The following is a 15689-nucleotide window of genomic DNA, read 5'->3' on the forward strand; positions in this document are numbered from 1 at the left end:
TGGACGTTTTTTGGTTCAAACTAATTAGACACTACTTAGTTTCTCCCCGCGGTTTTTATCGCATGTATTTTGATCTGGCACAGAAATTACTGCTGATTACCTAATTTAAGGCCTTAATTTAAGTAAGTACCAGTATAAATATTAAGCCTTCCCTCTACAGTTACTAGTCTGATTCAACCACATAGTTAATTTTTCGACAAAATGTGGCATATAAATATTTTCTTAAGTTCCAAATCTATCTTTTCACGCAATTTCATCCAAATCACTTATGAGTTTGAGAATCACAACTTAGTTACGCGTACAAAGCGTTACAATTTAGACATGCTTAAATAATGCATTCTTTACAAGGTTGCTGTGCACTTTTAACGGCACTTATAACCCACATCTTTATCACAGCCTGGATTTTTAAACTATTTAGCCAGCGCTACAGTGTGGGGTAGTGTAGGCCAAATTGTCCATTTGCCTCTGGTAAATTACAGAGGATTTCCTCCAGCAGTTGAGACTAAAATAATGACCTGATGATGATGATGATGAAGTTTCATTTGAGTTTCTTTTTATTCAAATCTCCACGAAAATATCTTGAAAATGGGCTTAGATTTGGTTTGGTACATCTGTGGGAGACTGGAGTCTAGAGTAGCCTACCAAGTATCTTAGAGCGCCAGGTCTCCATCCCAAGAGACGTAAGTAAGTAAAGTACCATCATCATCATCATCTCAGCCATAGACGTCCACTGCTGAACATCCGATGGTGCAGCAAGGTTCTGGAGTGGAGGCCGCGTACTGGAAAACGCAGCGTGGGACGTCCACCCACAAGGAGGACCGACAACATCATAAAGGTAGCAGGAAGGTGCTGGACGCAGGCCGCTACCAACCGGGCAACATGGAAAGTAAAGTACCATACAATTTAATATTATTACAGATTTTGTTTAGTATCACTTTGAGTTTGCCTTATATGTATGCTTAGAATGTGCGTAAAGCCTAACATCACCTTGGCAATCATTACGTGCCTCTTAATTATACTTAGGAGCAACGGGCTTGATGCACCGTCTATACTTAGCAACCGCGATTATAACAGGACGCTATAGCAAACACCATTCATACTATAGTTCACATACTTGCGTAAATGATAGATCGAGGAAAAGTGAAAACTTAATAAAGATTTGGATCTGTCATAATTATTACGAGTGGACAAGATAGTGAGATTGAGAGTTATGGGAAGTTACTTTTCCATTGATTCCGCTTGCTTAATTACTTTGTGAATATAAAAAGACTAGCGGCCGCCCGCGACTTCGCGAAAATGAATCATCATTATCATTTCAGCCACAGGACGTCCACTGCTGAACATAGGCCTCCCCCAATGACTTCCACATTGCACGATTGGTAGCGGCCTGCATCCAGCGCCTTCCTGCTACCTTTATCAGGTCGTCGGTCTACCTTGTGGGTGGACGTCTCACGCAGAAAATGAATAGAATACACAGACTTAGTGCTTTTTAATTCCTAAAATGTCTTCCTTCTCTCCTCCATTTTAAGGATTAGTGTCAAAAGGATAATTAATTTTTATCCTTTAAGGTAGCCTTTCAAACTAAACGTCACAGACGCAGCGTCTATAACTTTGGTCTTGTGCCACCAACGCCGCCTCACTAACTCGCTTTGAAAGGCTACCTTTTAGACCAAAGCTAAAGACGCTGCGTCTGTGACGCTTAGTTCGAAAGGCTACCTTTACTATATTTTTACAATTAATAGCTTCGTTTTTATTCAGCAAAAAATACTAGTAAAGCTACTTAGTTTTTTATCTCTAATACCTAACTGGCCGATCGGAATGGGGTTTCCTATCAAACCGAGCGTAGATTGATATAAAAATAATTATCGTAATTACAAAATTGATAAAAGAAGCCGGGTGAAAGGTCGACTTTCGCTATAATACTGCTAACGATACTGTCAGTCTATGTTACTGTTGGACATTCTCGTTGCTTGATTAGAACTAAATAGAGTTCCGTTTTTGGTTAGTTTTTTTTTTTTAAACTCTAGATTACCTGTTGTAAATTACTAATAATATAATTATTTTATGCAGATTTTGGCTGCCAAAGACTCTTGGGGTAAACTATCGTTCAGCAGTGGACTTACAATGTAAGCAACTACAAGTAGCCCCTGACATAATGTATATTGATAAATTTATTTAGTCTGGAGCCAGTAAACAGTTGTGATGGGTAGGTAGCGGCAGTGGCGTAGCTTGGGGGGGGCAGGGGGGGCCATGGCCCCGGGCGGCATATGTAAGGGGGGCGGCGGATAAGAAAAAAAAACATTGCAAACATTGCATGAACAAGAAAAAAAAGTTAAGAAAAAAGAATACACGTTGGTGCGCTAGAGGTGATGCTGTAAATGCCCTTAAATATCACTACAAAGAAACATTGACCGCACTAGAAAAACTAACAGAAACTAATGAAAGTTTGAACACACGCACAGATGCAGGGAGTTTATTAGTCGCTATGCAATCATTTTCATTTTTATGTTACTTAGGCTTCTGGGAACCGATACTACGGGAAGTTAATGATACTCAAAAGTATTTGCAAACAGAGGGACTCAATATAGATCAGTGCGCCCAGAAAATGAGTGCTTTACAGACCCTATTAAAAGAAAATCGGCCTGAATTTGTAGACAGAGCTCTACAATAAGTATGCTAAAAGTTTATGTGAAGAGCTTGGAATTTCAGTAGAACCCCCAAGACAAATCAAGAGAAAGCATCTTTTTGGCGATGGATCTTTAGACGTTGGGTTATCGTACGAGAATGAACTCAGGCGAACAATGTTCAATTCAATAGACAGAGTAACTGCTGAAATTCGTGATCGATTCCAACAGCTGCAAAATCTAGCGCAAGAGTATTCCTTTTTAATGCCGGCAGTAATGCTGGGCTCAGAAAAACTTAATCTAGATCAAGCTCCTCGAGACATAAATACAGATGAGTTCCAACATGAGCGCGCACCTCTACGAGCGTTCGTAGCTGCAACAAATCCAGACTGTAAAAAAGAGCTTATGAAGTCCGGCTCTCTGGGATTATTAAAATATATTATTGACTCCAAACTTGAAGATAGCTTGCCAAACATTGTAATTATGTTGAGAATTTTTTTAACGACTGCTGTCAGCAATGCCAGTTGTGAGAGCTTTTCTAAACTAAAGCTGATAAAAAATTACCTTAGGTCGACTATGTCTACGTTGAGACTAACAAATCTAGCTATACTGGCAATTGAAAATGAGATACAATTTGATATCGACGATTGTGTAAAAGATTTTGCTTTGAAAAAAGCACGAAGAGTATATTTTTAATCTATTTTTTTTAAGTAATAGCAACAAAAATATTTAAGGAGCTTATTTACCCCTCTAAAACTTGCGCCACAGATAATTTTTCGTGATTTCATTTCAATTTTTTTGATTTCAAATAAAAAAGTGGTTTGTAAATAGTTAAAGCCATATCTAAGCTACTTTTAAAACCGTGTATTTATTATATTCTGCAAGTTCGAAATTCAAAATTAGCTAAAATGGTAACTTTTAGCACAGCTTTTAGCAGTAATTAAATCTGTAACTTGCTGCAAATATCTAATGAATTCAAACAAATTATTTTAAAAAATAGCTTCGATACATATTATACATTTTTCAAACCACTTTTTTAATTTCGGTCTATAACTAAAGTAATCAAGAAAAAATATGGTGGCGCTGGTTAGCTAGGGTACAACCCTTAATAATATTAAGGACATAATATGTATGTTATTCCTTCTAAGTTCAATGAGCACTATATATAATATTTACTCTCAATTGACAAATAAATACTTTAATACTTGTTATTATTGTTTATTGTTATACACCTAGTGTTACATAATAAAGCTGAGCTATTTAAGAAAAGAATTCCTGTGGGTTTCAAGCAATTGCTTCTCTTTAATGTATTTTCCTTCTGAAGCAGTGCGTGGTAGTTTATTTTGACTTTCAACAAATAAGGTGAATAGTGTACCTGAAGTCCATTCAATATAATATTTAAACTTTAAAATATTTATAATTAAAATAAAGGGCGGCGGATTTCAGAACGGCCCCGGGCGGCGAAAAGCCACGCTACGCCACTGGGTAGCGGTGCTTCAACAAGATGAGTCTTGAAGCCCTCCAAGAAATATTTACGTGTAAAAGCTCCCTTAAACTTTTTAATAAGTTTGAACTGAAGATATGTATAAAGTACAAAAATCTTTCTTTTAACCATTAACCCCTTATTTTTAAGTGAGCCCTATGGTAACACATAACAGGAATTTAGTTTTATACGGGTCACTTAAAAATTAGGGATCGATGGTGAAAATGGATGCGTAAGACACACAACGTCAAGTAGCCTGACGTGCCGTCGTTTTTATGCAGGTATTACAATTGTAGTTTTTATTTTCATTATAAGACCACTTTTGATGCGCCCGCGTCACCCAAGCTAAACTTTCGACAACTAAAGTGTCATCATCAAGTGTCATTACGGAATTTATCGGTCGTCAGACACATCAGTGTTGTCGTAAAAAGAAAAGTTATAATGTTATCGTTTAGTTTAGAGTATTGTGTTTATGTAAGTGGCAAGTAAGGTGGCAAGTCCCTTCTTATTAGTGGGTAAGTGAGACAGTAAGGCTTTATTAGATAGTACATGTCCCACAATTCACTGTGATTTTTAATATTCGTCAAAATTATATCAAATTATTTAGTCAACAGTTTTTTTTTGACACTGAAGCAAAAAAGGATGATACATTTATAAGTAACCAAACAAAATGGATTACTCAAATGCGACAGCTCTTCCCATGAGAAAAACAACAAACTCAATTTGGTACTTTAGTATAGACATAATTATTTTTTAAATTTAGATTAATAGTCATGTAAAAAATTCCCAGTTAATAGTTGTATTTCAATAGGTAGTAGGATCATCCCGTTTTGTTTGAGCACTTAGCAAAGAGACTTTTAATTATCGCCGTAGGATTTTTAAAGTCATTTCATGTAGCATAAGTAAGATGTTTTCAGTTACATTAATTGTTATGTCACTGAGTTACAAAATATGGATTTTACATCGAATAAGCAAAATCATGCGTTTAATGTATTCGAAGACCATTACAATCGCTTTCAAATCTTAATCACCATCAAAAATGGTTGGAGGCGTTGTGGAGATTACAATTAATTTAATCTACAGATGTAAATATTACTACGTATTAGGAGAACTAACTACTTATTAGGGTTCTGAAACAATCTGGTAGCTAATTAACTTATTTATTAGCTATACTGATTTAAGCTGTAACATCCTAAAATCAAAATCAGATATTTATCCAGCACTTAGGTCCTTTCCGTCCTTCTTTCCTTTCCATTTAAGACATTTGCACACGTCCCAAATATAGCTTGCTCTACCACCACTTTGGGTGAACGTATGGGCTGGTGCTGAGAAGAAGTGGCGGAAGAAACACAATCATCTTTGTCAGCCTTTTTTTTTCAATTAATCAAAACCCGCCCATTAGTTTTCAACCGACTTCAAAAAAGGAGGAGGTTCTCAATTCGACCCGTATGTTTTTTTTTTATGTTTGTTACGCGATAACTCCGCCAATTATGAACCGATTTGAACAAATCTTTTTTCGGCCTATAGGTAATACCTCAAGGGTGGTCCCATTTAAATTTAATAATAGAAAAAACAACCCCCAAGGGTGGAAAATTGGGGATGAACTTTTTTATACGCAATATCTCCGCCGATTATAAATCAATTTGAACGATTATTTTTTTGTTGAATAGGTATTATCAAAGGGGTGGTTTCATGCGAATTTGAAGAAAATATTTCACCCCCAAGGGTGGAAAATTGGGGATGAACTTTTTTATACGCAATATTTTTAATTTTTAGTTTTTTTTTTTTAAAAAAAAAGCTAGAAAAAGTAAAAACAATCGCAAAGTCATAGACATTTTTTAACTTTTATTCGATTTTGAATGAACTTTTATATCGCCGCGTCGTTGGTGGTTCAATGTGCATTTTGGCTGCCATTTTCCGATCGAATCGAATCACTGGTGACGCGGCGACTGACATTAGTGAAAACTTCACATTGGTTTGCGATGGCATTTTGACTAGACCCACAGATAATGACTCTATCCCTACGATACACTAACGATATCTACGATATGCCAAGTCAATTATGTCAACGTCGTACTATAGATCTAGGGCTCAACGCAGTTAGGCCTGCCCCCCTAGACAAAACGCAGTTTTTGATCGAATCGAAAATCGAATCCGTCAAAACTCCATACAAAAAAGGGGCTTTTCGACCACTTATCGACTGGTTTGCGATTATAATTTGCACTTTGTCTAGACCCACTGATGTATGGGAGCGTCACTGCAGGGATGACATTGACATACTATGACGTGACAGTGACAGAGTCATGTTACTATCTATAGATGACCCACGCTGAACTGTCCCACCAAACTCAATGACAGGGGGGCGCTACCATCGTTCAACTATATGGTTTCCAACATGGCAAAAATCGGAACCAACGATCCGGTATTGACGGTGGCGCCCCACTGTCAATGTCATCGATAGGACAGTCCAGTATTTTGGAACTATATTATGGAAGCAATAAAATTATCCCCCGTATTCGTCGGCGTTTAGTGTAGTGGTTCGAAACGGACTACTATTCCAGTACCTCTAGTAGGAAAAACTTTCGAGTTCGTTTCGTTGCGTATTCAAAGTGACATCGAAAAATTTTGTATGAAGAATTAAACAGCGCCCCCTATATTATAGCCGCCCTAGGGGGCGCTGTTTAATTTTTCATACAAAATTTTTCGATGACACTTTGAATACGCAACGAAACGAACTCGAAAGTTTTTCGTACTAGAGGTACAGAAGTTGCGCGTTCGATTCCCGCACAGTACAAACATTTGTGTGCATGAACATTATTTGTTTGTATTGGACTGGGTGTTTTCTTTTTATGTATGTATTTACAAAAAAAAAATGTATTTAGGTATGTTTATATCCGTTTTCTAGTACCCATAGTACAAGCTTTGCTTAGTTTGGGACTAGAAGCGTAGTGTAAAATGTCCAAGGATATTTATTTATTTATATTAATAAAAAGTTACACCTAGGATGAACTCTGGTTTAAAATGACATTTTCATACTAAACTAGCGGCCGCCCGCGACTTCGTACGCGTGGATCCCGTTTTACCCCCTTTTCCCGAATTTTCTTTGCTATAAACCTCACGGAGCCCGAAACCTTTCCAACGAATCCAAAACCGTGGAAATCGGTTCGTGCGTTCTGGAGTTATAGCGTCAGGGAGGAAAACCCGACTTATTTTTATATAGTAGATGACAATTTAAGCCAGAGTTTAACTAGGGTGTAACTTTTATTATCCCACCAAAAACATTCTGTAAAAAATTAGCCAAGTCTCGATGGAGCTGCCTGTTTATCTCTAAAAAGTAATGAAATCTAGACAAAGTCGTGCCAAGTCTATGGTTCCTTACTGCGATTTCTTTATTATTATATTTAATGTTGTGTGACTTGGCCGTTGAAGGGTACCAAACCAGATGCTCCATGACACCATTGCACCAATCTGTCGCCAAATCCGCTACCCATTGACGATGGAAAATAAATTGCACTTGGAAAACGTTGATGCAATAACCAGTCAATTGTAGGCTTAATAAAGCTGCGTATTTCAATAATACTTAGGAAAATTGGGGATGAACTTTTTTATACGCAATATCTCCGCCGATTATAAATCAATTTGAACGATTATTTTTTTGTTGAATAGGTATTATCAAAGGGGTGGTTTCATGCGAATTTGAAGAAAATATTTCACCCCCAAGGGTGGAAAATTGGGGATGAACTTTTTTATACGCAATATTTTTAATTTTTAGTTTTTTTTTTTTGTGTTCACGCATTTAAAGTCGGTTTTATTTTTTTTAAAGTTAATTATTGTTTGAAGGAATAAGAGACATCCACAATAATAATTACAAATCCACACATCAAGTATCAAGTACGTTATTAGAAAAGTACAGCGGGTCTAGTCAAAACGCACTTTAAAATCGCAAACCCATCGCAAACCAGTCGCAAACAAATAAACAAATCGCAAAAGAGGTCGATAACAAAAAAGGCTTAGTCAAACGGCAAAAAATCGAATCGCAAAGCCCTACCTATCGATAATCGAAAGACTGGATTGAAATTTCCCATACAAAGGCTTAGCCAACATGCATTTAAGACTCAATCAAAATCGAATCGAATCGCAACACCCGCCATTTTCATTGCGATTACTTCTCCTTTTTGCGAGTGTTCCACTGATGATGTCAGTCATGAGCAGTCTGCCCATCATATCTTGTGGGAGTGTGATCTTTGGAAACATGAACGTGATATAATGCTTAATTCAATACAACATACATCTGTTTCCGCAATTTATTACACCGATCTTGTCGCGACAAGGAAAAATTTCCGTGCTTTTAAGCGATTTTGTGAAAAATATTATTGGCAGGTAGTTGCTAATTGCTCATAAGATAGGCCCCCTTAATTTAATTTATTGTCCGTGGTGCATAATCTTTTTCTTAAAGGTTTTAAACCTTTGTTTGTCACCTGTCATCCGCTTTGCAATGGAGGGAAGTCGAACCTTAATTTCGAACTCCTCCTATGTTCTTCTGATTAATTTCGTTGCGGGTCCAATGACAGTTTAACTTTCCCCCGGGACAAACTTGACCTTCATTGGTTGGGTTTTTGTGGCGGTCAAGCTGTAGATCCTGGCTACACAGGAGTTGCAGTGGTGGGAACGAGAGGTGGGAATAGTCCCGTTTGACGTTTGACGACACAAAAATACCCTCTATCCACAAACCTTACTATGAGGTCACACAGTGCGCGTGACGCACAGGGTGACACACGAACCAATCATCACCATCATCATCTCAGTCGACGTCCACTGCTGAACATAGGCCTCCCCCAATGCTTTCCATGCTGCCCGGTTGGTAGCGGCCTGCGTCCAGCGCCTTCCTGCTACCTTTATGATGTCGTCGGTCCACTTTGTGGGTGGACGTCCCACGCTGCGTTTTCCGGTACGCGGCCTCCACTCCAGAACCTTGCTGCCCCATCGGCCGTCAGTTCTGCGTACTATGTGCCCTGCCCAACCAATCACAGAGCTTTATTAAACGCTGTGCATTCGATTTGCTGCTTCACTTAAGCAAGCTTCTTTTGTGAATACGGGCATCTGAGTTAAGCGGTAGACCTATTATTCCGATATCACCATAGATCATCAGTCCACATTCTTGTATCTGGGGTAATGAACCTACGACCGTGTGCCTCACATTCCGGATCATTTGACGCAAAAACCAATATGGAATGGAGATCGATGCGCATTACAAATTGAAGACTACAAACAATACAATGATCTGGCAGTAATTAGTTGATGAAAGAAAAGTAGTAAGTACTTAATGATTGCTATTGTTGTGACGGGAATTTAAGGGTTGGATATGATAGTGGAAAGCGCCAGGAAATGTTTAAGTAGAATGCAAAGTTAATTGTAACTATCAATGAAAGTACATACCTACTTAATTACACGTAAGAGACTTTGGGATATTTTAAAGAAACAAAGCAACTTATTCTGACATTGAATTTTATTGTCTTATATTTTAGTTCAAGTTCAAGTTCAAAAGTTTCATTGCCAATGACTAATTAAGTTAGTTGAAAAATGGGCTTGTGGGTCACTATTGTCAGGCATTTTAAGTAGCTACAAAACAAGCCAAGGCTAGGATAACTCAGGAACAGAATCTTTAGAACAATTATTTAGGTACTCCAAAGATATCCCGGCTTAATTTCAAGACTTTTTTAGACTTTATTTATTTAAGAATTGCTTTGCGAGTAGTACAGAAGTTCCTTTAATACATTGAATGTCTTCAATTAAAGTTACTAGGTAACACAAAATATTGTAGTATTTTCAGAAAGAAGCTGACCTGACCTAGTTTCATACTTTTACTCATTCATAAAATATGAGTATTTACTTATCCCTCCAAACAATGGCTTCCTACTCAGTTAATATTAATTTCATTAAATTATCCTTCTTTACGACAAACATTTGTATATTTTCCCTTCAGAACTATTCGATTCTTATCACCAAATTGCTTAGTCAAAAGGCTTTTCATTCTTAATGTCTTTAACAATGTAGTGAAAGTTTTATGTATAGAATCTAACTGTCACTTCCCATGACTAAAACGATGATGGTATAGCAAATTTAATGAACCAAACTGCCTACAGAAGTGATTGCGTGCTCAGATGTGTGATGGTCATTTATACGTTTATGTTATACGGGGTGTAAGAAAAGTTAGGTTTACTTTAACAGTGGACACTAACGACTAAATGCTTAATAAAAACTTATAGATACTACTATCTTTTAACTATACCATAGCGCATAGGAGTCTCCCTGCGTGATCGAATCAGAAATGAGGAGAACCAAAGTAACCGACATAGCTCGCAGAATTGCTAAAATCAAGTGGCAGTGGGCGGGGCACATAGCTCGTAGAGATGATGGCCGTTGGGGCAGGAAAGTTCTCGAGTGGCGACCACGGGCTGGAAGACGTAGCGTGGGCAGGCCTCCTAATAGGTGGACCGACGATCTGGTAAAAGTCGTGGGAAGAGCCTGGATGCGGGCAACGCAGGTCCGTTCATTGTGGAAGACCTTGAGGGAGGCCTTTGTCCAGCAGTGGACGTCATTTGGCTGAAACGAACGAACGAACGAACCATAGTAGCATCTATCGAAGTTATGGTTAAATCGAACTCCTCCTATGTTCTTCTGATTAATTTCCTTGCAGGTCCAATGACAGTTTAACTTTACCCCGGGACAAACTTGACCTTCATAGGTTGGGTTTTTTATTGGCGGTCAAGCTGTAGATCCTGTCTACACAGGAGTTGCAGCGGTGGGAATGAGAGGTGGGAAGAGTCCCGTTATGAAGCGATATTTTTCAGACAAGGAATGGACAGTTTGTTACTAATATCATTAATTAATTTAATTTTTTTATTTTAGATTTATGCACTGACTACTGAAGCGGTTAGGTACCAATTTTGCAAATATTTTGTTTATTAATAAGCTTCTAAATCTAAAAGTACAAAATATATTTATGATGATAATATCATTATACACTTCATCGTTCATAAAACGCGTTAATTGGATATCACAATTGACATGAATTGCTATGTATAGACGCAGGCTAAAATGTCGCGAGTTTAGATTGATATTTTTTTATTGTTAAAAAAAATTCATCGAAAAGTATTTTTTAACAAAGATGATTATAACAATCGTTATCATCTAGCTATTTCTTTTCCACTTCAATACGACACACTCTATTCCAGATGCAAATAGAGGATTTGGCTTGCACTCCAGTAAGCCTAAGATGCGCGCCGTGATAACTTTTATCGACGTCCAAATATATGGGCAAAATCGATAAAATGGCGTGATAACCGCTTATCGCGGCGCGCAACCTAGGCTTACTGGCCTATTTATTGATCTAAGCTGACCAACCAATAAAATATAATAAAATATAATAAATCACAAGGTAAATTTTCAAAGTTGATTTACTCTCTTTTATACTTATTTAGAAAATGAATATGCTCAAGCTAAAAATCTCAAAGCGGAGGTAAATCCTAGTTCAAAAAGTCGTTATGCTCACTAATAATATCATAATTCTTTGATTGTTATTAGTATGAATTTGACACAAAAAATCAGCTTTATTTTTTTATTTTTTTTATTTTTTTTTTTATCCACAACGAGGAAGCTCTTGGCCTGTATCTCACCTGATGGTAAGTGACGATCAGGCCGAAGGTGGAAGCGAGCTTCACCCGGAATCCTCAACCACGGAGGAACTGGCTATCTTACCTCTAACTGTCGGAACACAATAATGCTGTTAACATTGTTGTTATGGCGATAGACTTAGGTAAGATGGTGGTAGCTAGCCAGGCGGACTTAGAACAAGCCCTACCACCAACCAAACCGAACAGAAAAATCTGCCCCCACTGGGAATCGAACCCGGGACCTCTGCGTCTGAAGCAGGTGGTCTAACCACTAGACCACAGAGGCGGTTATGCATAACAAGGCAGGTATTTAACCGAAATCGCACATGGTGTTAAGTGAGATGCAGTCTAGGATGGTATAATTATCTGTTCTGAGTTATCTAAACCCAGTTTATGAATTTTATCTGACATTCCTTAAAATTGGAACTCGGCTGTTATTTGGTACTATACTTAATACACAATCCCAACTAATATTATAAATGCGAAAGTAACTCTGTCTGTCTGTCTGTCTGTCTGTCTGTCTGTTACGCTTTCCCGCTTAAACCTCGCAACCGATTTTGATGAAATTTGGCATAGAGATAGTTTGAGTCATAGAGATAGTTTGAGTCAGGGAAAGAACACTGCCGCACAATTTATAAACGCAGTAAGTACCACTTACTGCATTTATGATTGTTTTGAATATTCTGAATCCTGACATCGCGATCTATAAGAATCAAAGACCCGTTTTTTTCTATCTATCTTAGAACGGAAGATACATATTATCATAAACGCAGTAAAGAGCAGATTGTAGGTTTCTTCACATACTATGTTAGCAGTAAGAGCACATAATAACTTAATATTACGTGAATACTCGCGCTTACTTAATTTGCTACACAGTAATAGTGCAGTATGTGCCAATTACATCATTCTTATTATGTTTCTACAATTGTTAAGTTCACCTTGCACATAGTATATGTGCAGTAATTCCACTTAAACACACACTGATATTATGTTTCCATAGGAAAAACAGATGACTTGTACTTAATATTAATGCAGTAATTACAATTATACTGCGTATATACTAAGGATTGTCAGAGTGCTGCCTAGGTGTTAACATGTTATGAACGCAGTGGCTGACTCTTACGTTATTGGAAGAAGTTGAAAACCTGTCCAAATGACAAATCTAGCCGAAGACCCAAGAGCTAGATTGACCCGACACTATACCGAAGATATCCCGGACGTGTCTGTACGAGATTAGAATGGCTCTCAAACAGCTGAAAAACAACAAGGCACCGGGCGATGATGGAATCACGGCTGAGCTTCTGAAATCAGGCGGAACGCCGGTACTAAAGGCTCTTTAGAAGCTATTCGATTCCGTCATCCTTGAGGGAAAAACGCCTACGGCATGGCACAGAAGTGTGGTGATACTCTTCTTCAAAAAAGGCAACAAAACCTAGTTGAAGAATTTATTTTATACCCATCTCACTTCTGATTCTGTTTTTGAGAGTCATCATGAATGGTTTCACGCGACATCTAGCCTCCCGAACAAATCACTTTCCGATAGGGCTTTAGTACGATAGACCACATACTTATCTATGGCAGAAAACTGAGGAGAATAATCAGCAACTTTTTCTGGCATTTGTGGTCTATGAGAAAGACTTCTCTCTTCAAGCTACAGTCTCTCCAACGGTGCCAAATTTACTATAGATATAATCGTTGAAGGGCTTGTACGAATAGGCCACAATGTCAGTCCGCCTCCGGGATCAGGACTTCAGTTGCAGCGAGGGGTCAGACAGGGAGATGTCATATTTCTAAAACTGTTAAACTACCACTCTGGAAGATGTTTTCAAGCAAAGAAGATGTTTTCAAGTATTTGTAAAAAAAAATATATGGGCTTATAGAGCTAAACTCAAAGTTTATTTTGATATGAGGTTTTTGTATTTTAATTAATATTTTGTATTTAAAATTATTAAAAAACTGTTTATGTTATGGATTAACTAAGTTTTCGTTCGATACTTACTACCCATGAATGCAGTATGATTGTTCCTTACTGCGTTTATCAGTAGTTTTCGTTACTTACGGTACATGTGTTAAATGATTGATTTAAATTTTAGTTCTTACAACGTAATATATGCGCCGTATCTTTACAACTTACTGCATTTATGAGTGGGAGTGTGAATCAAAATAATTTATGCTTATAACTTGATGGTACGACTAGTCTACTAAAAGGTATCGAGAATTTATACCTAATTGCTATACAATATTGTTGTACTACTAAGCAGCAAATTGGCATTCTTTATATCATTATCAAAGTACATGCAAAAGGACCGGTCTTTGTGGAAATCCTTGGGGGAGGCCTTTGTCCAGCAGTGGACGTCTTTCAGCTGAAACGAACGAACATGCAAAACGGCTCTCCACTATATGCCTAAAGCGTACCCTCTGTTTCTTTGGACACATTATGCGGTCTCCAAGGCATTGTCTGGAGAAACAAATTATCTTGGGACAAATGGAAGGCAGACGTGCTCGGGGCAGGGCACCGACGAGATGGTCGGACGTGGTGAGGAAGACGGTGGGCGGGAGTTTGCATCGTGCGGTCCACACAGCTTATGACCGCAGTCTGCAGAGGAACACTATCTGTGGTCGCAATCCTCATTAGTGAGGGACCGAGGAAGAAGAAGAAGAACATGCAAACCCTCATAGAAAAAGTGATAAAAATTTTTTTTAAAACAAAAATACAACCTCTCAATCCACTTTCTGCAGCGGGTGTACAGTAATGAATATCTACGTTACTACATAAACGCGGTTAACTTCCACTTTGTTTCAAACGAAGCGCGACTGTGTTACTCGCCGGTCGGCTCTGTGATGTCTTGAGCATACATACGTATTCACAAACATTACTATGAGGTCTCACAGTGCGCGTGGATGCACATGGTGACACATGAACCAAACACACAGCTCTATTCAACGCTGAGCGGTTGATTTGCTGCTTCACTTAAGCAAGCATCGTTGTGAATACGGGCGTATGAATCATCACTGAAAAATACATTTGGTAATTAATTTTAACTAATCTTGTGGTGGCACAAAGTGATTTTTCATATCAATCCTTTCTCATTATTAAAGGTTCAGCCAAACCAACGCGATCACACAGCCGGCGTGCAGCGATGGCGACCAGAATTAAATGCATTGATCGCCATCACTGCACCCCTTCTGATCGCGTGTGATCACGTTGGTTTGGCGGGACCTTAAGTCTTATCGCCATCGCTGCATCGGCTGATCGCGTGTGATCGCGTTGGTTTAGCTGAACCTTAAGTGACAGCGCACACTGGGCGATAATCGACTAGACACCGCGCCTTGTCAATTTCAAATTATGTTAGCTGTCGTCGTGACTAATATGAAATTGAAAAGTCGCAACGTCTAGTCACCGTTCTGAATATTAACACCCGTATACACAAACGGTGCTTGCTTATGTGAAGCAGCAAGTCGCACGCACAGCGTTGAATAGAGCTCTGTGATTGGTTCGTGTGTGACCCTGTGTGTCCACGCGCACTGTAAGACCTCATAACATGGGTTGGAACCGTAATTAAAAACCATCTATCTCTCAATATTCATGCGCAAGCGCCATTATTTATGTTGTTGTCATCAACTTGTAAATTCAGACTTAATTTTCTTAATTAATGGGTGTTGATTAAAACCCATTCAATATAGGTAAGTATTGGTCATCAGAATAGACGTGTTGACACCACCAATCAATTGACGTACTTTTTGAAACTGTCAAAACGAGATTCCCCCATTAGATTTTGTAAGGCAACAAAATCTTTCACTAAGTCTTAATTAATTTTGTCTAGTAACTTTTATATGAGTCCTATAGTTTTCTGGTTATTAAATAACCATTTTAAGAGCTTGGTTTCTGACCTCTTCATACGAGTATTT

This window comes from Ostrinia furnacalis, unplaced genomic scaffold, assembly GCF_004193835.3.
Source record: "Ostrinia furnacalis isolate ACB-3 unplaced genomic scaffold, ASM419383v2 OfSCF0629, whole genome shotgun sequence".
NCBI classification, from domain to species: Eukaryota; Metazoa; Arthropoda; class Insecta; order Lepidoptera; family Crambidae; genus Ostrinia; species Ostrinia furnacalis.